At 43.3% G+C, this 22815-nt stretch overlaps 1 protein-coding gene across 7 annotated transcripts in view; it reads right to left on the bottom strand.

Moving 5' to 3' along the window:
• The window catches only part of ATP13A3 (ATPase 13A3), a 429788-nt gene extending 426005 nt beyond the window's left edge, over positions 1-3783 (bottom strand). For 5 of the 7 annotated variants that reach the window (XM_069213167.1, XM_069213166.1, XM_069213172.1 and 2 more), the window contains exon 1: positions 3620-3777. The gene's annotated coding sequence lies outside the window, so the exon portion shown is untranslated. Of the gene's footprint in view, positions 1-3619 lie in introns of all 7 variants that reach the window. The other 2 variants (XM_069213169.1, XM_069213170.1) reach the window with 2 other exon arrangements.
• Positions 3784-22815: the final 19032 nt, after the last annotated feature.

Below are 22815 nucleotides of genomic sequence, written 5' to 3'. Positions count from 1 at the left end.
TGTTCCTGCCAACCTACCATCAAACAAGCCAACAAATGTACAAAAAATAAGCGCACTTTAAATAGCCATCAAATGCTTGCTTGTTAAACGGACAACGTTTTAGGTGTTACAGCCCAAGTACATCCACAAATGTTTGACATTTCTATCAAAGCTTTTTTAAATGTAACTTAAAGTAAACTTAAGGTGACAAATGTTAATGAAAAAACAAAGACGCCCTTGCTTAACACACTTATAAGGTACAATGCCAAGCAGTGGCGTAATACAAAATGATGTTACTCCCTCTGCAGATTGTGATGAGGGACCCCTGAGACTCCCATGTCTCACAAATATTCATAGGCCTCAAACTAAAGAGGGCCACTGAAGGGTTGGGCCCCATTGCACCATAGGCCATACAAGGGCCAGCATTATGCCCATGATGCCATGAGCAGTTTTGGATGGGTGGTCCTTAGCAACACCTCACCATTTGATATTTGTTCTGAGGTTCATCAGCACGTTGATCATAGATGTTCAATTTTAACTGAAAGGATTGAAGCTTTAATAGTGTTTTAGCATGCATCTGTGTTTTGAGATTGCTTTGATCAACTGATGAAGAGTGTGCATAAATAGCACAGGCATGAAGGCTTTTGTCTGTACACTCTTGAGTCAAAGAGCTGCAGCTAGGAAGGAAACAAATAGAGACAACAGCTTAAGAATTCCCAAGAAAAACAGTTCTTACATCCCAAAAAGGCATTTCGACCACTAGCCTCGCTTGAAGGATTAATGTAAGTATGAAATTGCATTTTTTCCAAATGCTAAACGTGTGACTCGTTGCCTAGAAAACTTGAAATGAATGTTGAGCCCATGTGGGACTTCATTGGAAACTCCCAGGAACCTATCAGCCTTGTTCTCAACAGTAAGCTTGGAACGTCACTAATATGCTACGCCTGTTATGTATAGCTTTTTGGCTAGTGCCAAGAAATTGAGCTACAAGAGATAATGTCTCTTGCATCTCTTAAACCTTAAAACTCTTGATTTTTCTTTTGAAAGGACGCAGCATAAAGAAAATAATCTGGGAGGCAAAAAATAACATATCTGCTTCCATACAGCAACGTTACCAGTGATTGTTTTTTTCCTCGCCCTTCTTGTTTTCATTTTACAACATCTACGAGCCACACTTTCCGAGCAAAAGCAACATCCACAGGGTAAATAAAAATCACACATGTGAAGTCAAAAAGAAAAAACAAACAGATTGGAAATATTAAACTGACAGTTTATACAGATGAAACACTATGCACCTACAGCATACATTTAAAACGCCGTTTAAGAAGTTAAATTATATTAATATGCGAACTTGTTTTGTAGCTTTCGTGAGCATTTTGTGTTTTTTAACTATGCCCAATTCTAAAATGCACAAGTTTAGCTGAAAATGCGCATTAATAATAGACCAGGGTTTGAAAAAAATATCCAGGATCAATAAAAATAACTCCATGCCTGAACAAACAATGTACATTGAAAAGGAAAGTGTCACGTAAACTGCAAATTTTATGTGCAGAGATCGGTCACTCATGTCTCTCTTAGGACAACGAGAAAGACGCCGGTCGGTTTGACGACCGGGAAAGAAGCAGTACACATATGCCCTTTGGTGTAAAAATAAACATCAAAACTGGACAGAGGAACAAAAATTTCGAAACTACCTTAAAAAAAAATTGGTGGTAAGGAAAACAAAAGAAGAACATGTACCCGCTGTTTGTCCCAAAACTGCATTAGTATCGAAAAGTGTTATTCCGCTTAATGTTATAACATATATATTAAAAACTCCTACACATTTGCTTCAGGGATATTACATTTAATAAATAAAGGAAGCTAGTTTGAATATACGTGCATGTACTACTTCTACAAAATGTCAGTATTGTAAAGTAATGTGGATTGAACAGCATGTGTCCAAATTCCCTGCCAGATCATGATGTGTCACTGCCAATGAGTCATCTCAACCGTGATGTGCTGAAAACGGTCTTAAATAAAAATGTTCCTCTGCTAGTAAGACTGAAGGCAAAGTTAAGAATTGCAATATATAGACATGCTATGTAAAGCCCCTGTGTATTGCATTAAAATACCCTACTGCCATGGATGTCCCTTGTATCCATGGGGAGCTAACATCCGAGTCCATTGTGGTGCACAGCATGTCATATAGACACTTGTTACGAATCAACAAGGATCAGCAGAATGTCCACTGGGTGCCACTGTTGAGCCACTAAATTAAGTCACGAAAATCTGCCGTGGACACCCATCTGGGGAAGACACCGGAACACCTGCAAGGTTAGTCCTTGGGGAGAACAATGGTACCGTAAGACAGCTATCCACCCTACTGATGGGTGTGAGGCTTACGTCGGCACACCGGAGCTTTAGGAAGATCCATCTTGGAATTACACGGGCCCTCATAGGGCAGCAGAGCAAATGTGCACATTGTCTCGGGTGTTCACTTTACGGTAGCCTCTATCCATCTTGGAATTACACGGGCTCTCATAGGGCAGCAGAACAACTATGCACATTGTCTTGGGTGGTCACTTTACTGTAACCTCTATAGAAATAACATTTAATGACCTAAGTGTTTGCATCACTGGCTATCAGGGACCTTGACTTGAGACTGCCCCTACGGCGACATTAAGTCACACGCAGAGCGGTCATGTCTTGCAGTCATACGAGACTATCCACGGTGCTAACACACAGATTATCAGAAACTTGTCTTTAATGCTACAAAAAGGTATTCCATAAGTGCCTTCTCCAGCGTCACCACAGGACACCCCTGAGAGACTAGTTTCAATATTCCCAAGGTGCACTCACCGGTAAGGTTACCCACCGCCTGTTCGGAGTGGATGGGTGAAGGGTAGTTCAGTGGCAGCTCTGATGGTAAACTCGTGATATACACCAACACTTTCCTGCAAAACCAAATCATCCTCGTGCCCTCAGAATATTCTTTGCTCAACAAAAACACCGACACGATACGCCACAAACGTTTACCTTATCACCGACGCAGCACCTGATACTGTGCCACAACAAAAAATGCCAACCACCCTTTTCGCCCACTGCATATCCCTCTAGTCGTTCTTACTGGCACCAGGTTCTACGCAAAAGCTAGTATGATGCAGACTTTTGTTTGCCAATGCTGTGACTACGCCTTGTATGTCTGTGACAATGACCTCTCATCACCACTTCCGACTCACTCCTACCACTGCCGTTCCAGTCCTGAGCGTTTTACAAACCATTATAATAGAGTATGCTGAATCGATGGCAGGAAACTAAAATTACAACCTGAAAAATACATTTTATCAAATTAACCAGCAGGGCTGGAAACGTACCTTGACGAAATTGAGCACGGTAACAAGCGTACCTTGACCCAGGTAGAGAAAGCAAGATTGTGGTGTGTATAATACAGTGTCTATGCACACGTGTTAAGTAGACCCGTTACATTGGATGGAAATTAGACTACAACCAGTTTCATTCGGATTCTCAGCATGCTTTGGGGCAACTAGAAACAAGAAGAAAGCCTCGAGAAGCCTCCTCAACATAACTACACAGGCATACTGTTGGAGGGTTGGGGAGGGGGTATCAGTCATGCTCAGGTGTCGTCAATTCTACTCACCAGATACCGCCTTTACTGCTACCGCATGTCACCTGTATGCTACTTACACGGTATTTCCGTGAATTCAGCCTAATGTCCGTTATTGATCTTTTAACGTAATTTCAGCACTTCCGGGTCGCATAACCACCAATGCTACGACTAAACATACCGTGGGAGCAGTCTGGGAGTAGGGGGTTCTGCTAATGCGTAAAGTGATCTGGGATTGGAGCCATTTTAGCCAATCCTAGTGCGCAGCACAGAATTCAGAAGTGTTGATTGGATGGATTTTCCGCACGCGCCTCTGTCCAATGCGCCCGCGGACGGTCGGTGCACACTGCTCTCTTAGGGCGCGTGAGCGTCGACTGGAAGAGCTTCTGGGGCGAGGCTCCTACCAGAGGCAGGTCGGGTTGTTGCGGCCCGCGCTTCTGAATGGAAAGTGCGAGGGACCCGGCGGTATCGCCGAGTGTTGCTTCATTAGAATGATCGAGGGTTAGACATGGTCACGGTGCTTCGCCGGCCACCAGCCGGATGACCGAGTCCGTCCGTTGGCTGAATGGGCAGACCATGTTTGCTGCTGCCCGCATTGTAGAGCCTTAGTCGGGCAGATGTCTGCTGTAAGGGGCGCGTTTTCGTCCTGACGGGATCATCTGTGACACTGAGTGACCGTTACAGACATCAATCAGTTAGCTCGAGAGAGCGTACGGGGCAGGACAAAAACACATCTTGTTTTATTCCATGTTTTGCAGTAGGTGTATTAGATGAACCGCTCATACCTGACGGAGAACGATGTGAGATTTCTAAAGGTGACCCGCCTGAGACCCTGGAGTACCGTGCTTCCTTTGTTCATTTTTCAGTAACAGTAAAAAATGTTTCCTAGTTCTTTATTTGTATACCGCCAGTGCTGGTATGGCTGACTTCGGAATCTTAAATTTTGTTTTGTGACTCTACTGAGGACATTACTTTTCAATCAAAAAAGCCTCGAATGATTTCAAATTTAGTAAGTGTTACAGTAAACGTCAGCTATGTTCATTTTAGCCTTCGTCAGTGGATACCATTTAATCTCGACTTTAGAAATTAATTTATTGTAAGTAATTTTATTAGTAGTAAGTGTCGCTGTTACTCAAATTAACGTCTGTCGTTTTACAGGAAAAGAAAAGATGAGCGGGCTGATTTGACCTTGCTCTCGTGCCTTGCAGATGATGGACATTAGCAGTGAGAGATAAACCTATTGAGACACTTTTCACTGATCTATTGGTCTGTCTCCAGTGCCTTAGAATACATAGTTTTGCTACGACAAAGGAGGTTGCCAACCATTTGTGTGAATGAATTGTCAAGTCTGGCAGGTCAGAGATATTATGTAGTAGCGCTAGGTGTGGGGGTGATATGAAATGGACCGTAGACGCGGAGATGGGACCCGACCGTCTCCTAATGAGTACAGAGTTTCAGGCAGGACCGTAGAATATGAAATATGTTGCAATTATCGACGTTACAGTTCCACCATCAGTCATTGGATAGCAAGTGAGCCCTTTTGAGATTCCATGGAGACTAATACCAGTCATTGAGTACTTTAAACTAAAACGTTAGCCTATAGAGCCTGAGAACCCGATCATGATTTGCGAGCAGCGTCACCAAATCCTCCAGTGAGTAGACATCGCCCAGTAATAGTTGCTAGGTCAGCATAGTCGAGTTGCTAGACGAGTCCGAGTGTAAGGATTTGATAAGCACTCCATACAGTCTGGAGATCGCTTCTCTATAGCTTCCCAGGGCATGGAGGTATTGGAGAAGAGGCTAAACTGGGACCTCCACTGGCTGGCTGTCAAGAATAGCTCTCAGGCAGTGAAGCAGTTGTCAGTAACGCCACTGGTGCGTTGGCCGGAGTCCAAACTTCGTCCCAGAGCAGGAGATGGGGAATCCACCAATATACATATGATCCACTCTCCTGAGGCCCTTTGCATCCCAGGATGCTCAGATGAGCTGCTTCCTCTCTATGCAGAAGGCCGCATTGCCCCTTTGTGGTGCAGCAACTGCAAAGGCTCATACAAGTTTATTTTCCTTTTTCCAGGACACTGCCGTTGCCATGAGGACTGGGTTGGAGGTCACCACGCAATTAGAGCTAGTCGGGCATTATGGCAAAGAGGGACAAGCAATCTTCAGTAGGTGTCGATTGAAGCAAATCTGGAAGAGGGCATCCTGTTGAGGGCCCCAGGTACACTGCCACCTGCAGTAGATGGAAGGTCAAACTGTAGAATCTTGTGCAGGGCAATAACAGGCCCCTGGGTGATGTAGCAGCCCAGAGGTAGGGCTCTTGAAATCATGGTTAGCGGCTGCTCCAGACATAGGAGCGAATGTCTTCATTTATGCCCGCTAATAGTTAACTAAGAATTCGAAGGAGGAGCATATCGAAAAGGTAGTGGAACCTGGGGGCCACCGTGGTTTTGATAATCTTGAGTTTTCCCCATAAGGGACAGATTAGGGTATGACCACCTCAGAATATCCCGCCTCATGAGGTCTGTCATAGGTAGGAGTTTGTCTGCCACCATGCTGGAGGGACCTACATTGAGTCGAACACCCTGGTAGAGAAGTACTGTGGAAACCTACTGCATATCGTATCCATGGATACATTCCACTATGATAGAGCAGGACAGGGGCAGCGCCTCACACTTTGACCAGTTGATTTAGTAACCCAGTAACTGCAGTAGTTGCCCCCGCTGAATATCCCTGCTAGAATCGAAGTGCAGGATTTGAATAAAAGGAGTGGGACATCATCCACATATAGGGGGGCTTCGACCTCCCCTGTTGTAGTGGAGATGCCACTCAACTCTGGCACCTGGCAGAGTGCTACGGCAAGAGGTGTAAGGGCCAGCAAAAAAGAAGAGGGAACAGAGGACACCCTGGCAGGTGCCTTCTTCCTCATTGACCTGCCCACTCAGGAACCCTCCACACCGGAAGATATAGCTCCCATCGACCCAGTCAAATGCCTTCTCGGCATCCAATGAGAGTGCTAGCACTGCTGATCTGTCATCTTTCGATTGCCATATAAGATGCTTCAGTGTCCGTAAGTAGTCCTGGGAGCTTCTCCCAAGGATGAAGCCCTCCTGAGATTCATGAATAAATTCGGGAATCGCCTTGCCCAGGTGCATCGCTAACACTTTGGCCAAGATTTTCAGATCTACATTGATTAAGGTGATCAGGTGGTAACTAGCGCAAAATAGCAAATCCTTGTTCTCTTTAGGGAGAAAGTTAAAAATGGTCTTGTTAGTCTCTGCTTTCTGGAAGGATCTGTTGAAATGTGGCACCAAGAGGCCATTTTCTATCTTGCAATATTCTCCAGGGAAACCGTCTTCTCATGGAGACTTGCACACATCAAGGGCAGATATCGCCTAAGCTACCTTGTCCTCCATGAATTCCCCTACAATGAAGACCACTCTTTCTCCAGGAACACCACAAGGTGTAATTGATCCTGGAAGGCCCTCACCTACAGTTGTGTGGGCCCCACGTTCTGCCTTGTAGAGGGAGGTGTAGTATGAAGAGAAGAGAGTCACAGTATCAAGAGGATGCACTAGTAGGTTCCCAGGTGGGATGGCCAGGTGGGACTACCTCTGAATAAGTTGCGCAACCAGAAGTCTATCTGCCTTTTCCCATGGTCACATGGCCGCCATTGTAGCTTGCCTAGGGTCTTTTCAGCTGCCTTGGAAATTATGACTTCAGGCGTATCTTGGTAAGCTCCAGTTTCTTTGGGAGAGCCAAGGAGGGGCCCGCTGTGCACTGAGACACTAGAGTATGCACACTGGTTTGTAGCATTCGGAGTTCAGATGGGTCTTTGCATTTGGACTGCGCTAAGTCAGCCACCATATCGCCCTGCAGGTTGGGGCCTTACTGGCTGCCTGTAGCACCCTATGTGACTCAACCAAACCCACATTTCTGCAAAGTAAGACTGGATGTGGTTACGCAGCTGATCTCTGCCTTCGGGCTGTCGGTAGGCAAACAATTTCATTCGCCCCCAGTAACGGGGCAGGGCCGTGCCCCATGTCAGGCCCCAATAAAACTAGACAGTGGTCCTTGAGTGCAGCTTCCAAGATTTACCAGTGGGTGACATGGGTTAGTATTTGCCTTAGAATCATGTAGTAGTCGGGATAGAGTCCCATTCGGACTGGAGGACAACGTACATTTTTTGTTGCTCGGTTGAAGCAGGCTCCAAGCGTCCACCAGAGCGTGGTCAGTAGTCAGATCACAGGGCAGGACCCGTTGTTACGATTATATACATCCCCACTTCTTGTCCTGACCAGGATTGAGCCGGATGCCAAGTTCCAGTCCCCGCCCAATAGCACAGATGTCTTAATGGGGGGGGGGGAGGGGCTGGGACAACAGTCTGGAAAGTAATGCAAGAAAGCAGGGCTTGTCATAGGTGGATGCCTATATGGAGCCCACATTGAGCGTTTTTCTCCAGGTCTGCAGCTACACCAAAACCCAACGGCCCTCCACATCCGACCATGTTTTACAACAAATGCCTTTCCCTGTCAGGACCACCACTCTGCATTTCTTGGAACAACTGCTTGAGGAGAAAGGGTTGCCCTGGTTGTTGACTGATCTGTTGCTGCTAATAACTGTACCCTGGCATTCCCGTTGGAGCTTGGATGGTTCCACCTGGGATAGGTGTGTCTCCTGCTGGAAGGCTATGTCAGTATGTTTTGTGAAGAGATGGTGTAGGATCTTAGTTTGTGTAATGTAGTGGGAAATGCCGTTAACTTTAATTGAGACCTATGTCAAGGGTGTAGGCGATGTATGAAAACCTCTGGCCAACCTCGAAGCTGACAGGAGAAGGGTTGGAACAGAAGGGGCTGGGGAACTCTCCAAGGAGTGGGGGGTTATCATAGATTCGGAAGTTGTCCCTTTGCACTCTGTCCTCCAGGTGTGTCACTTTCCTATGCAGGAATTCAATATCTTGCCCCTCAGTCCAGGAAAACCGGCATATTGAGATTCCACCTCATCCATCCTGTGATCCAAATAGTCCAATTGATGGATGACATCTCTTGTTGCAAGGACTGAAGAACTCTTATGGAAGGGGAGTCATCTTAGCATCTATTGTGATGAGGGTGGTGCCGCTGGCTGTAATTTCTTTGAGCACGGCGTCAATGGTGGTTTCAGGGAGGTCTGGGGGGCAAGTATAGAGCGTCGAATAGCCTCGGAGAAAAGGAGCTGGCCTCTGGTTGTTTCAGGGACAAAATACAGTTTTTTGGCTCAAAAGCAATCAGTTTGCAGCTTTGAGGCCCCTGGGGGGGACGTACTGAGTGGCTAGTAGAATATGTCGATGGAGTAGGCACTAGATGCCTGGAGGAGCTGCCAGCCAGTAAGTTGATGGGTGCAGCAGGGGTCACTCTTGATTAAGGCGGACCTTCACAGATTAGATCTGATGTAATAAAGTCAAATGTTTCTGCATCTTAAAGAATAACGTTTTTTGTAATTTTGAAGAGATTTCATCATACTTTATATTGTATACGTTGTTTGATTTACAAGCAAAATAATGTCAGCGTCACTTTTGCATAGGCTCTTATTGCCAAGGCTGACCTTTGGCTTGGCTTTCTATGTTAATTTGTCACCTTAGCCACCTCTATACATATGTGCAATGCTTATACCGGCTTTTAACAACCTCGAACCAAGTGTGGGCAAGACAGTCCTTCGCACTATAATGATGTAGAAGCAGGGCCTGATTTGTGTGGAGTTGCAGCTGGCATTAGGTGTCTGTCTATTATGGGTATCATCCTCGTTGGGAGGAAATTGGTGAGTGATGGAGTGCTCCAGCTCAGTGTTCAGTGTGTGTCCATACACACCCTTTAGAACTCTTGTGGACCTTTGTCAGACTGATGTGTGTTGTACTGGCATACGTCCTGCAGATTAATTATATGTTGGTACACTATACATGATCAGAGCAGCAGGCAACTCCAAGTGAGTCATCCTAACACAGTGCAGTCCATTAAAGGTGAGCAGTGCCTTCATTTCATAAGGGTTCGACCTGGCCCTTTTTGCAGGGTCACCCCCGGTCTTGTTGCCTCCTTCCACCTATTTTTTTCTGACCTTTTTTTATTGGCTTTAGGATTCTGTGCACTTTACCAGTGCTAAAGTGCATATGCCCTCTGTGTACATTGTATTGATGACTGGCATATTTGCTTTACTAGTACGTCCCTAGCAAAGTGCACTAGAAGTGCCAAAGGCCTGTAAATCAAATACTACTAGTGGGCCTGCAGCACTGGTGGTATTACCCCAATTAGTAGCCCTGTAAACAAGGCTCACACCTGCCACTGCAGTTTAAAACTGCCAATTCCACTTGGCAAGTGTACCCACTTGCCAGGACTGAACCCTCCCTTTTTATACATGTAAAGCACCACTAAGGTAGGTCCTAGGTAGCCCCATGGGCAGGGTGCAGTGTATGTTAGAGGTGGGTCATGAACTTGTGTGGTTTAACATGTCCTAACAGTGAAATACTGCTAAATTCGGGTTTCACTATTGCAAGGCCTATCTCTCTCCTAGGTTAACATGGGGGCTGCCTTTAAATATATTTAAAGTGCAGATTCCCTTTGAGAGCAGATAGAAAAATGGAATTTGGGGTCTCTAAACTCAAGGTTTAAAAATACATCTCTTAGTGAAGTTGTTTTTTAAATTGTTAGTTTGAAAATGCCACTTTTAGAAAGTATTAAGAACAATACCCGGTCAAAAAAAGGGGGAAGTGTATGCCTTGACTTCCACTGCAAAATTAATTTCTCAAACAAAGGAACCACTTGTATTCAATCCGGTATCCATAAATTAATTCATATTTTATTTCTTTACCAAATCATCCACTATAATCTGTTGGTTTAATCACAAATTTCTTATGGTTTTTGATAAGTACTAGATGCTCCTAAAAATAAAAACACAGTGAAAACGAATATTGTGATGTATTAAAGTGCCACTGTTATATACAATATATACAGAAAATGTGGTTAAAAATAGAACGTGAGCTTCCAAAATGCTCCTTCAATCCAGGAGTCCTAAAGTCACTGAGTTATTTAACATCAATCTACAATCAATTTTTTGTCGACGTTTTGACCCTTTATACAGATATAAATCAGCAGGGGGTCATCACCAGGACTGGAAATCTCTCTATTTTGGTAGCACCTAGAAACAAATAATACTTCTGTTTTACATTTTTAAGAAGTTTATCTCTAGAAAAACTTCAGTTTTTAGAAACTTTTTCTTATATATTTGTATAAGATAGAATATCACTCACCTATCAATTCTGACTTGTCTAATTTATTTATTTCATTTATTTCTTGGTAATGATTCCCAAAATTATTGATTGTCTTCCTATTAAGAAAATAAATAGGTTTTGAGAATACTTTATTCCTTAGTTTTGTAAAATTAACTATGCTACTCATCAGCGATAGTAGTAAAAGGAATAAATAATATTGTTGAAGATTGTTCTGTGTTTAAAGTTACTTACAGCGGTCAGTGACATCAATCACAATGCCTTACAAGTGCAATCTTGTTCAAGAAGGAACGCCATATCTTTAGAGTCTCCACCATGTGTTACAGACTCCCCGTCACCTCAGCACTCTGTCTTTTTTAATTTGTAGCAACAGTAGTGACAGACCCTGAAAGCACACCCAGGGTAAGGATCGTAAAATATATTCCTAAAATTTACATAGACAATGAATCGTGGCAGCTTATTCTAAACTTACTTCATAACCTCTCTACGGCCGCACTGGAAGACGCCAGACTTCAACCTTCCGTGTGCGGCCTCACCGGCCATTTAAATCGAAAGTGCTCGTGCGTAACAAAATAAGTCGAGAGGTGCCCTCTCTGGTCCGCCCGGCAGAACTGTTACCTTGTTTACGTAAGACACTAGATAAGCGTCCTGTACGTAGCATCTTAAGTTAAAGGTGCCCTCTGGTCCGACTAATTTTAAACGCCCGTTCTTTCATGGTGGTTCTCAGAACTATCGTCTTTATATCAGCTGGTCTATTTTATGAGTATTTGTACCGTGATTTCATTCATATGTAGTATTTAGAGCGGGCAGTATCATCTCTGGTCCGCACCAAAGGTTATTTTGTATTAATACAAAAATAATCTATTACGTGTTTGCGTCTTCGTATAACGAAGCACTATCTGGTCGGTCCCTTGAAAGTTGAATTTGGCAGAACAAGAGCGGAAAATCCACGCACAGAACGCAGTGCGGGGAAATTTACTACACACCATCTGCAACGCAGCTGATAAATGACGAGCGGCTGAAATCGACCCTCCACCTGCTTCGCGGCTTGGAGACTGACGCACCGCAGCTGGAGGAACGCCACTTAACACCCGCTTGCGGCTGCTGATAACGATGCAAACCCCACGCAGAGTGTTTTTCTAACACTGTGCAACCCGATTTTCCAAGCATCATGCCTGGGTGTCAAAGTCATCCCGACTCTGAGCGGATCCAAGGTGCCCCGTCCAGAAATCGGCGCATCGCTCTCTTGCGAGGAAGAAAAACAATGCATCGCCGACCTGACAGGACAAGAAACAACACATGGCCTCCCTTGCGAGGAAGGAATCGATGCATCACTGCCTTTTCCAGTGCACGCTTGCCTGTGTGGCTTTATTTTTTACGCTAAATAGGTACTTTGTTCAAAATTATCGTTTCCATTGTTTTCAATTGAGTAAGACTCTTATTCTTTTGAAAATTCATATTTTAACTTGTGTATGTTGGATTTTTGTTGTTTAATCTTGTTTGATTTAGATAAATATTACCTAATTTTCTAAACTGGTGTGGTGTCCAGTTTGTAGTGTTTCACTGTATTACTGTGTGTTGGTACAAATACTTTACACATTGCTTCAGAGTTAGGCTTGCCTGCTCGTGCCAGGCTGCCAAGAGGGTGAGTGGGGGTTAACCAGGTGTGTTTCTCCTTTGCCCGGACTAGAGTGTGAGGGTCCTTGCTTGAACGGGGTAACCTGACTGCCAACCAAAGACCCCATTTCTAACAATAAGGTTGCACTGGCAGTAGTCAAAGGCCGAGAGCCGTGCATAACTTCAGAAATTAGCTATTTCCACATCTCTGTTTGGCGCTGTTAATCGACCACACTGCTAGCTCTAATTGATTGATGACCTTGATACTCGCAGTGATGCAGTAAAAATGACAAATACTTTAGTATACTAAGAGATGGGCTTGGAAGGGATCGGATAAGAGGTGGTTGGTCTTGGAGGTAGGACTCAAAAACTGGTACCACCACTGGACACAGAAAAACTGCAGTGACAGAAAACATAAAAGATCTTCACACTGTGGTATAAGGCAAAGTGGACATAAGCAACATAAAAAGTGTGTTTTAGAAACTGTAAACTGTTAGTTTCAGACGGCTTTGGAAGCACAAGGAAACAGATAGAGGGATCCCACCACTCCACACTCCTTCAGAAGGGGTTGCATTCTGTGACATTTGGTCTTATGTTTTTAATAGTAACACCAAACATCAAGCACCAGAATGTAAATTGTAAAAAATATGAGGCAAGTAGGAAGATGGTAAAGAAACACACATTGATTCATAAGTGGAATTATTTGCATTGAACTAAGAAAAAAATGCTCAGGGCTCCTTTCCAGATTTATCTTGCATCGTAAGTGTGCCATCCTCTATTAGAGCTAGGTTAAAGAAAATGTTTAAAAAAATGCCTTATGAAATCACCCCTCTTCCTCCACCATGCTGTGATGAAGTACAGAGGATGACAAGTTATCCTTTTTTGCTGCAGTGTCTTTAAATGCTGATCGCAGCTCTTTATTTTCATTAAAAGTCTCTGAATGTCTTGAACACCCGGACTGTTGTGAGAAATCAGGGACATCCAGTTTCCTTGTCTACACCATGCCCCTACATTCACTGTACCGTGGTATGTTAACATTTTGTGGCATTACTAAATGAGCAGGTCCCATTCCTCGTGGCAACCGAATACATAATATTCTGCATGGCAAACAGACACAGACTGCGTTATGGGTAGAACCCTTAGACATGTTGCATTCTTCCTGGCACCCATAGATACCGCAGAGGGGCTTCAGTGCGGCTAACATTCAGAAGGAGTAAGTATGCATTGTTAAACAACCCTTATTTTTAATCTCTATTGACTTTGGGCCTTTTAAATAAATTATTACAGAGCCTTGTTATGCTACAATTCTTTCCTTGCTGGTCCATTTAATTTTAGAATAGAAAATTAGGCAAGTAATGACAATGTTTGAATGATATTTTGACAATTCAAAAGAATAGACATTGGGCTTTTAATTTTGAAAGGTGGTGAACACTCAGGCAGATTTATGGAAAGTGGCGCTGCACTGAGTGCAGCTCCATCTTGCCTGGCCCCTTAGCACACCCTTACCGCCACCATGTGTGCGCCATATTTAAAATACGGCACACCATGACGCAGGGTAGGGGGCAATAGTGTCATTTCTCGTGATGCTATTGATGTACTCTGCAGCAGTAGTGCCAAAATATTGGTGCTACTCCTTCAGAGTGCATAGTGCCCATTATAAAGAATGGAGGCTCCCTTTTAACGCTTGCACTAGTCCCTGCCACATGGGCACTTATAACCAAGGTCCTATGCTTTGTAACATGGCAGTCATGCAACAGCTGCTCACAAGCACTGTTCTCCAGCCCACTGTTTACCTTGACACTATGCTCTGTGATTGTCTCTCACTACATCATTGGCAATTCATGTCCTTCTGCACTATATGACACTTCACCCCAGCATGTCCAATGGCATGTCGTTTTGCACTTGTGTAGTATCACAATAGAAGGCGTCACACTAATGGACTCACAATCCTGGACTATGTATATATAGCACTACAGCACTTTAAAATAAATAGCACTTACACGACCACTTTGTCTCTGTGTAATGTGACACATCAACCGTAAGGGAGATTAGTGATGTTTGCCTCATGTCAATGCCTATAGAATGTCAATACAACTGCCCTGAAAGATTGTGGGCTGATAGCTATGCACTGGGGTCTGGATTGTACCATCATCTGCCCTTCATGGGGGTTAAATCTGAAGTAAATAGAAACATTACAGTATAATGCTGTGTTGGACAGAATAAGTCTTCTTCAAGGGATGTCTAAGCAGAAAATCATTGTCTTAATATTTTTCTTCAACACAATCTTTAGGTATGTGACATTTGACTCAAATTTTTCATCATACACACCATACAGCAGGAATGGATGTGTACGAGTGTACGTACCAATAAGTAACCTGGCAGTACATTGTATGAAATGATAGGTGTGAGTTATGTATACCATACTACAAGAGATTATACCATCACTCACCTTATCAGGGTTCACATGAACATCAGGCTGCAGGCAGGTGTACCCCAGTGTCCTCAATACCAAATCTGGTCTCAAAGTATGACAGATTGAAAACACATCCAAACGTAAAAACACATTGGGAACCATAGTATCCTTGAGTGGTGGGTGCAATGGATGGCAGATTCCTAGCGAAGTAGCTTTGGTGTAGCTGCCAATGTGACAGCTCAGTTGGGATTTGGATGCAAGATGGAACACAAATGCATTACTAAATTGATACTGTTCACCCATGCCAAGGCCCTGATCCCCAAGCATATGACACATACTGTAAAGGACTACCTAAATATTTATTTAACTGTAAAAATGGATAATAAAACTAGGGGAAACACCTTAACTTCACCTAACCTATTCTAAATACACATTACCCACAACTGGCCCTAACTACCCTAAGCTAAATTTACTTATCACATTTAACTACACACTCTAAACATCAACCCCCCACGCCTTTTATATGACGGGACACATGGAGGACAACGTATACTAACCTAAACACATACTATCTTATGCTAAACAAATAAATATATTTTTTATTTTATTTTTTATAATACACAAAAAAACAACTTAATTGCCCACCCATCCACCCACAAAAAACACATGTACAAGTTTCATACCCTCCACCCCCTAACCCACTAATACTAACTAAACTAACAGCCTATTCTACCCTACCACTAAGCCCCCTAAACCCACTAAATATAAGAACGAGGAAAGAGGAGGGAGGGGAGGGAATCATGGCTGAGGGTATCAAAGTCACAAGTTCGCCCTCCGCAGGGTCTTCTTAACCCCTGCAGTGCCAGGCCTTTTCCCCCTCCTGTGCCAGGCCTTTTTTTGCCTATGTGAAATAGTTCTCGCTTAGGCCCTCATAACTTTTAAGCACATAAGCAACCCACGCCAAATTTGCGTCCTTTTTTCCGCAACATCCTAGGGATTCTAGAGGTACCCAGACTTTGTGGGTTCCCCTGAAGGAGGCCAAGAAATTAGCCAAAATACAGTGAACATTTCGTTTTTTCTTTTTAAATGGGAAAAAAGGGCTGCCGAAGAAGGCTTGTGGTTTTTCCCCTGAAAATGGCATCAAAAAAGGGTTTGCGGTGCTAAAATTACCAGCTTCCCAGCTTTCAGGAACAGGCAGAATTGAATCAGAAAACCCAATTTTTCAACACAATTTTGGCATGTTACTAGGACATACCCCATTTTTTCGATTTTTTTTGTGCTTTCAGCCTCCTTCCAGTCAGTGACAGAAATGGGTGTGAAGCCAATGCTGGATCCCAGAAACCTAAACGGTTCTGAAAAGTAGACAACATTTTGAATTCAGCAATGGGTAATTTGTGTAGATCCTACAAGGGTTTTCTTCAGAAAATAACAACTGAAATAAAACAATATTGAAATTGAGGTGAAAAAAACAGCCATTTTTCTCTACGTTTTACTCTAACGTTTTCCTGCAATGTTAGATGTTTGAAAGCAATATACTGTTACGTCCGCTGGACTCTTCTGGTTGCGGGTATATATAGGACTTGTAGGTTCATCAAGAACCCTAGGCACCCAGAGCCAATAAATGAGCTACACTTTGCAGTGGGTTTTCATTCTATACTGGGTATACAGCAATTAATTTGCTGAAATATAAAGAGTTAAAAATAGGTATCAAGAAAACCTTTGTATTTCCAAAATGGGCACAGGATATGGTGTTCAGGAGCAGTGGTTATTTGCACATCTCTGAATTCTGGAGTGCCCATACTAGCATGTGAATTACAGGGCATTTCTCAAATAGACGTCTTTTTTACACTGTCTTATATTTGGAAGGAAAACATGTAGAGAAAGACAAGGGACAATAACACTTGTTTTGCTATTCTATGTTCCCCCAAGTCTCCCGATAAAAATGGTACCTCACTTGTTTGGGTAGGCCTAGTGCCCGCGACAGGAAATGCCCCACAACACAACATGGACACATCACATTTTGTCACAGAAAATAGAGGTGTTTTTTGCAAAGTGCCTACCTGTGGATTTTGGCGTCTAGTTCAGCCGGCACCTAGGAAACCTAACAAACCTGTATATTTTTTTAAACTAGAGACCTAAGGGAATCCAGGACGGGGAGTATTGTGGGGCTCTCACCAGGTTCTGTTACCCCAAATCCTTTGCAAACCTCAAAATTTGGCTTTTCCTCACATTTCGGTGACAGAAAGTTCTGGAATCTGAGAGGAGCCACAAATTTCATCCACCCAGCGTTCCCCCAAGTCTCCCGATAAAAATGGTACCTCACTTGTGTGGGTAGGCCTAGTGCCTGAAACAGGAAATGCCCCACAACACAACATGGACACATCACATTTTGTCACAGAAAATAGAGGTGTTTTTTGCAAAGTGCCTACCTGTGGATTTTGGCCTCCAGCTCAGCCGGCACCTAGGGAAACTTACCAAACTTGCACATTTTTGAAAACTAGACACCTAGGGGAATCCAAGATGGGGTGACTTGTGGGACTCTCACCAGGTTCTGTTACCCAGAATCCTTTGCAAACATCAAAATTTGGCCAAAAAAATACTTCCCTCACATTTTGGTGACAGAAAGTTCTGGAATCTGAGAGGATCCACAAATTTCCTTCCACCCAGTGTTCCCCCAAATCTTTCAATAAGAATGGTACCTCACTTGTGTGGGTAGGCACAGTGCCCGCAAAAGGAAATGTCTCAAAACACTATCTGGACACATCAAAAATATCAAATACAAAACTACCTGTTTTTGCGGGGGGCACCTGCGTTTTTGGTCCTGGGCTCAGCAGCCATACAGGGAAACCTACCAAACCCAGACATTTCTGAAAACTAGACACCCGAGGGAGTCCAGGGAGGTGTGACTTGCATGGATACCACAGTGTATTCTTACCCAGAATCCTTAGCAAAACTCAAATTTAGCAAAAAAAATCTAATTTGTCCCACATTTCTGTGTGGGATCACCGCACCGGGACAAATTTCCTACCACCCAACGTTACCCTCAGTCTCCCGGTAAAAATTATACCTCACTTGTGTAGGTCGGCCAAGTGCCTGTGACAGGGTAGAGTCAAAAACATGTCAAAATTGAGGGGGAACCAAAGCGGGTCCAAAAGGCCAGTTTGGAAAAAACAAATTTTAGGCTAACAAGTGGGGCAGAATTTCTATTGGTATAGATGAGACAATGCTGGGTGGTAGGGATTTTGTGAATTCCTGCAGATTCCGGTAGGTTCCATCACAAAAATGTGGGAAAAATGTGTGATTTCAAGCAAAGTTGGAGGTTTTCAGAGCATTGTGGGTAAGAAAATGGTGCAGGGTGTAGGTGAAGCACACCACCCTGGACTCACCCAGATGTTTAGTTTTCAGATGTGTTTAGGTCTTGTGGATTTTTCTACATGGCAGCGTCCCAAAGTCCAAAAAGTGCAGCCCTCACCATTCCAAGTGGGACAATTTTGAGAGTTAGCCAAGCTCTCCCCTTCCCAAATGTAAAACCAAAACCCCAAATAATCAAATGTCCACTTGCTTGCCATGGGATAAGATGTTTTAGTGTGTGTGGGAGAGCTGAAAGACTGTTACCCCCTTCAGTTGGGGTGGGGGCATAACCATGCCCATACTGGTTGGTAGCCACCATCCCACTATTTATTTAGGGACACATATTTCATAACCCTAAGCCTGTACCTCAGGGGGGATGGACAAGCAACACATTCTTTCAAACATCAAGGACAGCCAGGAAGCTTTGGACAGCTGTACATGGGTTTAGTCAGTCCACCACAGGTAAGGAGGGTGTCCAACTAGGATAGGCACAAACATTGGACAATCCCATCCACATTTATGTTTGTAATTTCAGACAATTGTCAACATCATTTGATACCATCAATACCTGTCCTACAACAAGCAGATAGATGCAAGCACCCATCTGGGCATGAACTGCATGCACACCTATGACATTGTACTCAAGTGCCACATACACGTAGCACAACATGTGGAGCTAGATGCTGCTACGAAGTCAAATATACAGTCTAACATGTTCTTTAGTAAACGGAGGCTCAAGTCTGTGGGTAATACTTTGGCATCCCTATTCTGTGTGATTCAGGGTATGACTTTCTGACTAAAGCATGAAAATGGCCCTCTCTAAATTTTTCTTTGCAGGAAATGTAACAACAAATGTCACCCTATTCACATGGCCATGCCTACAGGGCTGCACTACAATCCCAAAATATGACTCCGCCACAGATTGTCCAACTCAAATATGGAAAAAGAAGTCAAACTCCAGTCAAGTTACATATCAGATCATGTGCCAGCACATCATACCTTGCTATGTGTCCAACACACAGGAGTCAATCACACAACAGCTGCAAACACAACACAGAACTGAAATATCAACACTTACTGGATATGTCTGGGTCTGCAAATCGAGCCACTTCTTCAATTGTGTAAGGGGCATGGAAGGGTGAAATGTGCTCAATGTCTGTGCACTGTACAATACTTTCAAGTAAAATTATTGTGTGTGACATATCTGAAAGTCCAGCCCCTCAGGCATGATGATACTCCAACATACATGCCACTGCAAACATGTACAGACCCTGTCACTCCAGTGAGTGGTACACACACATATGCACACATGCAGTGGCCCTAACTATTATATGGTGACAAACAAGATTCCTTAATTTTCCTTAATTGGTTGCAGACTCATTTATAGAGTGTACTCCATTTCATCATTTGTTGTAATGAGAGACATGCAAAGCCACATTTCTGGTGCACTGCAATACCAGCCACTCAGGTATTGTGGCTTGAGCATCAAGGGACAATCAGTTACTATGTGGTGCTCATGTGATTTGAGTTAAGCTCATGATTTGTTATGCTTTCTATGGTCCCTTACATGTGGGCCTGTGTTGTGTGTAGGTTACATATGCTACATTTACAGTGTCCCCAGAGCCACATAGGCCCCCTATGACACCATAATGGCAGGGATCCTGTGCGTTACTTGATGACAATCTGACGCTAAACATGGATTGGCCATTTATCAAAATTAATACAACAAAGAAATATATGCTGACTGAATATTTTGGTCATCCATGACAGAATTCATGGGCACAGGTGTAGTCATTGCACCTGAAATGTGTCACTCATTGCCCTGTGTACCCATATTGGGTATTGGAATTCACAGTTAGCCACATTCATCATCTTACATTTGCCAAGTTGGGAGATCAGCAGGTATACAGCAAACTGACGCTGTCCCATTATTGAAACATGGTTTAGCAAACGTCTTCTGTGTAAACCATGATGATGTAGGTTTGAATTTGTATGTACCTTCGGAATGGCAGCAGTCACAGCTGGTCCTCTGATCTTAGCATACACCCATGTCTGTGATAGCCTTCATACTGGGAAGTTAGCTATTGTACATATGCTGCACTAGATCAGCAGGGGTGTACCAAACATAAAGTAGCAAAGTATTTGGGAACTTTATATGTATGATGGAATTGCTCAGGGGTCCCTTGCACAACATCATGCAAGTAATACATTGTGACCATGCATTCCCCAACTTCAGGTATCCCATTATGACCCAATAACTTATGAGAAGTGCATGGCTATAAAGTAACATAGATGGCAAATGCATCAGCTCTGTTCCAGCTACTGTGCCCAAGACCAATTTAAAACACACATGTACAATGAACAGAGCGCCAGGGATATTTGTTATCCCTCAGTTTGTATCATTTGCTTCATGTTTTACGTTACAGCTATGGAAAGTAGCACCAAACATTTAGATATGAACCTGTGTGCATTACTTTGGCATCCATTCCTAATTTAATTGCGGCACAACCAAGTCAAACAATCAGCCTAAGATATTACCTGAGGTTAGGAAGAAATTTGTACGTATGTGCCAGAATACAGTTCAGACATGTATTCAAAATAATTGGGGAACACATTAATTCCTTGTTTAGCTTGTGAAAAACATCTCTTTCCTGGTACACTCACAGACCATGGATAAATCATATGTTTGAGCCTCATTACCATCATCTATTGATGTGAAAGCAGCACTAATTTACAAGATCAAGTTGTGTATTTGTACGTTTGTGCAGCTGTTGCGTCAACAAATGATGGTATTGTGTAGCAATTATTGTATAACTCAGGGCCACTGTATGTTTAACTTGCATTCCACATGTCCAAAAACATTGCCTGCAGCATATCAACAAATCTGCTACTGTCACTACAGAGCATTTAAATGTGCACATTACTCTGAATTGTACTCACCAACAGGGCCACCAATCACAACACCCAGGTGGTCCAGCAGGTCTTGCTCTCTGGCAACAAGGTCAGCCCAGCGGTGCTTCAGTTGGTGGTCGTTGCGCTGTGTGTTGAAAATGCGACGCAGATGGTACAGCACCTTGGACCACCTGAGCCTCATCGCCTCCGTGTGATACCCTTGTATCACCCTGCCACCTGCTTCAATCATCAGGAGGAGGAAGTGGCACACCAGCCAAACGAATGCCCACAGCTCCTCCTCACCCATTCTCCCCAGATGTGGCCTACCCAACATGACAGAAATAATACTACAAATAAAGGGTACAGAGGAAAATAAAGGGAGAGGAGGGAGGAAAATGAAAGTAAAGTAACCCACAAACAGCCCAACTATCCCCAAACTAACAATACCCACTACAGACTCCCAACAGTACAAAGACAAATTTAGTCACAAAATAAGACAAATACACACTTACAATGAACAACTGAGACAATTACAAATAAAACAGATGACAAATAGGATGGCACACAGGAGACAAAAGCACAAATTGGACAGACAAAACTCTCAGCACAGCCACGCAGTCTAGAAAAATCACAGACTGCAAAGTGAAAGTGAGAGTTCACCAAGGTACCATTTCTGTAAACAGGATATTCTATTACATCACTTCCTGCCTCAAATGCGGTGCGTTTTTAGTATGATGAGTCAAAATTTTATGACGCATTACAGTCTGTGAGTGAATATTTTTTTACGCAAATGCTTAAAAATTACCCCGCATCCATAGTTCAAAATATTTTGCATTGGTAACCAATTTCATGAGGTGCAGTGTAGGAATCACTGCTCGGGGCCAATGGATGTATAATGGCTGTGAGTGTCATTTTTCAACGCATATGCGGTGATTTTTGACGCATATGCGTCTTTTTTGAAAATATATGTCTTTTACTGTGTTTGTGTCATTTCTCACATTTTTAAAGTACATCACAGCTGTAACTGTACAGAGATAGGCTGTGTATTCCAGTGTTTGGGCACATGTGGCAGATCACACTACTGTGGACTATGATGCTCATGTTGTTGTACCGGATGAGCACCCTTCACTGACGCAATAGATACCCAAACGTTTTAAATACACATTAGTATTACCCAGTTTGAGCAGGTTGTGCGTCAATAGAGGATAGCAAGGCTACACAACTTAATACATTAACTCATTGCCTGTGTGTCAATGTCTGTGAATTGGCTATTTCAATTTTTGTTGGGCCTCTGTGTGAATGTCACAAGACGTGCTTTCATTAATGTGCTTGTACGCATTTGTTGTAAATGTGGATAACCTTCACAACCTATTCAGTGTAGATATGAGTCAGGATATGTGTTTGTCATACACGTAGCATCTAATGCTGTGTGAACCCCACTGACTTTTGGGACAATACATCTCCCATGACAAACTGTTCACAGGATGGATAGAGGACGGTTGATAATGGCAATGAGTAAGCCATCACATGTACAGGAATGTTGGATACCACATCCTGGTAACTTGTTTGTATAATAGCCATGAGTGAGTCTTTTGAAAATGCTATGTAGGTACAGTGTTGGTGGCACAGAGTCGGAAGATAACCCAAAAATGTAATGTCACTCCACAGTTTGAGTCCTATATATGACCTATGTTTCTCGTGTGG

The sequence above is a fragment of the Pleurodeles waltl genome, chromosome 11 (genome assembly GCF_031143425.1).
Source record: "Pleurodeles waltl isolate 20211129_DDA chromosome 11, aPleWal1.hap1.20221129, whole genome shotgun sequence".
In the NCBI taxonomy this organism is placed as follows: Eukaryota; Metazoa; Chordata; class Amphibia; order Caudata; family Salamandridae; genus Pleurodeles; species Pleurodeles waltl.
This window is presented reverse-complemented; position numbering and strand designations above follow the sequence as displayed.